General features: G+C 45.6%; 1 pseudogene; it reads right to left on the bottom strand.

The window, feature by feature from the left end:
- Positions 1–294: 294 nt before the first annotated feature.
- On the bottom strand, positions 295–1,488 carry LOC125518119 (F-box protein At2g23160-like; annotated as a pseudogene).
- Between the last annotated feature and the right edge of the window lie 1,909 nt (positions 1,489–3,397).

The following is a 3,397-nucleotide window of genomic DNA, read 5'->3' as shown; positions in this document are numbered from 1 at the left end:
GGAAAACCGATTACATTATAATTTAGCCACATGGAACTAATACATGTCCAGAACAACAGCCAGAGCTAGGTAAACAAGAACATGGGTAACAATGTTCTTCGGAAATGACATTATGCTTAATCTGTTGATTTACCAGGCATTGCTCTGAACTGGAGATCAACCAAACAGGAGTGCAAGCACCAGCAAATTGGGCAGCATGATTCAAGCAGATTCAGAGGTACACAAACAAGTACTTCAGCCGGCAGAAGATCCAATTTTTGGAGGAAGCCCAAGGGTGGTTTAAAGGGAACACTACTACCCATCTACATCTGCTAATGACTCTGAAAACAGAGGAACATAGGATAGAAACCGCTGCCGTTGTGTATTGTTTATCTCAACATTAAGGATACAACCAACTTTCTGATGTTGCACATCGTACGCTGCCAAGGTATCACCTTCCCATGAAACCAGGAAAATGGTGTCGCAATCTGGATGAATCTCAGCCACACGGTACCACTTCATAGTCATGCTCGTAAGCTTATCGATGCTGGCGGTATTCTTCAGGACCAATTCTTTACTGTCGCAATCCTTGAGGTACCAGAGTTCAATCTTATAAATGGAAGAATCTATAGCAAAGTGTAAGCAACCCTGCGATGATCCAAACGTGCCAACTCTTGAACTGTACGGCACGCGGATAATCTTCCACACTTTCACATCCATGTCCACCCCCACCAACACATAATCTTGGTTGATGCCTTTATGGATGCCCATCAGGTACATGATACCGCCGACAAATACACATCTAGTAAGATAGAACAGCGTCACATTCTCAACCATCCCACTATCCCTGCGAGTCCAGGCTCCTGTGCGCGACGAGTAGATGTTCACTGCTGTGATCTAAGATCCCTGAAAGGTCTGCTCGAAGTGAAGAACATAGAAATGGGATGAGACTGCGGGGTCAAAAGCCAGACCCACGATACAGCTAAATCTATTTTCCGGCGACTGCGGTGAAGGAGGCAGCTCCAACCCCCTCCCAGTGACGGGATTGCACACGACAAAACGGAAATCGTCCTCTGCCCAATTCCAGTTCCAATGGGCCAACTTCTTGTTGCTGCCGCGGTAGAGAAGGAGGCCATTGCAGGCGTCCACCTGGGCCATGTCCTTGTACTTGTTAGGCTGCAGGTAAGGGAGGCAAGGGTCAAACGGGGCTGCACCGTCGGAGACGCTGGCAAAGTGGTGGCGAAGCCCGCTGTCGTCGGTGGTGAAGTAGAGGAAGCCAGCGAGGGTCTGGGGGAGCGTCTTGCAGTTGGCGGGGTTGGCGATGAGGTCACGCCAGGACACGGAAACGCACTTGAAGCGGTGGAGGGATCTGGCGGGGAGGCGGGAGAGGATCTCGAGGATGAGGTCGTCGGTCAACAGGCTGGCCGCCTCCACCGTCGCCCCAGGATGACTGTCCAGCTCCGACTTGGTCTTCTTCTCGAGGCTCCTCTCCTTCTCCGCCCCCTCCATGGAGTGGAAGTGGAAGGGCGCAAGCAGGGGACAGTGTCAGGTCAGATCTGCAAACAGAGAGAGGAAATCATCGATCTCGCTGGGGGAAATCAACCAGGTTGTCGGTGGTGTACTAAGGTGAGTCGGGATAGGTACCTTGGTCGGTTTGGTTTACGACGGCTACGGGGACGGCGGCGGCGACGCTTCGCTTCTTGTAGCACGGGTGGGTAACAAAGGACGGACACTGAACTTTTTCCCTAAAAGAAAAGAGGACAGATGCTCTGATTGGATAGAGTCGTAATAGTACAAAAATAAAAATAAAAAATAAAATTGTATGCTCTCATGTATAAAGATTCATGTCATAAAAATAACTGTATGCTCTCATTTATTAGCAATGTGCCCCTGCGTTGCAACGGATCATAAGTAGAATAATACGTGTTCACAAACTTGAAACAAAAACACTCTAGTTTTACTATATATATCATTATTTCATCAATAAATGTGTACGTATGTATATGGACTATCCCATTTATAAATCTGTACAGAGACAATTTCATCTATAAATGTGTACGTATGTATATGGACTATCCCGTTTATAAATCTGTACGTAATCTATTTCATGTATAAATCTGTAGGTACGTATGTATATGGTCTATCCTATTTATAAATCTGTACGGAGTATATCTATTTAATCTATCAATCTGTAGGTATGTATATGGACTATCCATTCATAAATCTGTACGGAGTCTATTTCATCTATAAATCTGTACAGGGCCTATTTCATTTATAAATCTAATAAAAATGATAGGTCTCATCTATAAATCTGAACCAAATGATAGCTGTCGTCTGTAAATATGTATGCTCTCACTTAGAAAAGTTGATGTCATTTATACTCCCTTCGTCCCAAAATTCTTGTCTTATATTTATAAATCTAAGACAAGAATTTTGGGACGAAGGGAGTAAAAGATTGTGCATCTGGACATCCAAAAATCTGAAGCAAATGGCCTATAACTCCACGTAAAATAAACTGAATGGACACATCTGCACGAGCTCACCTTGAGCTTCTGGAGCGGCGACGGCGGGGGTGCCGGCTGCTGTAAAGTTGGGGCGGAATGAAGGAGTCGCGAGTGGGACGAAGAAGGGCGGCTCGAGGAGGATACCTTCGTCGGGGTTGCCGGACGATGTTGACCGGCGAGGATGCGGCGGCTAGGGTTGGACCAGCCGGGACGAGGGGAGCGGGGATCGTGATGTATCGAGACTTCTCCAGCCATCTATCGAACCCAACAGGTATGGCACTTGGCGATGGCACATCCTCGTGATAAAAGCGAATTCCAGATTTTGCGTCTTCTGGGATCTCCAAACGAGCACCCCAGGGTGTTCGGGATTGCGTGAAGCTGGGACAATAATTTAGTATACACTGCGTGTTTATCGCATTGTTTTGCCTGCATTTGTAAAAGGAATAATATATAAATATTTGGCTAGAATAGTCTATAGTGACGGTAAGATATAATAAGGCTTCATTCGAAGAAGCTAGATGGGTTATCTTTAAAATGGATTTTGAAAAGTCGTATGATAAAGTTAAGTGGCTTTTCCTCCAGTAGGCAATGCGCATGAAAGAATTTAGCGAGGCCTGGCGGAATCAAATGGGTTTCCATGTCCAAAAGGGTAGTGTTGGAATCAAGGTTAACGATGATATCGGTCATTATTTTCAGACACATAAGGGTTTGAGACAAGGAGATTCCATGTATCCTCTCTTGTTTAATATAGTGGCCGATATGTTGGCCATTCTTATTGGAAGGGCCAAGCAGCATGGTCAAGTGGAGAGGTTAGTTCCTCATCTAGTTGAGGGAGGAGTATCCATCCTACAATATGTTGACGACACTATCCTCTTTATGGAACATGACATTGCTAATGCGTGTAATATGAAACT

Source organism: Triticum urartu, chromosome 7A (assembly GCF_056163025.1).
Source record: "Triticum urartu cultivar PI428250 chromosome 7A, HENAU_Tu73, whole genome shotgun sequence".
NCBI classification, from domain to species: domain Eukaryota; kingdom Viridiplantae; phylum Streptophyta; class Magnoliopsida; order Poales; family Poaceae; genus Triticum; species Triticum urartu.
Note: the sequence above shows the minus strand (reverse complement) of the source record. Positions and strands in the feature narration are given on the sequence as shown.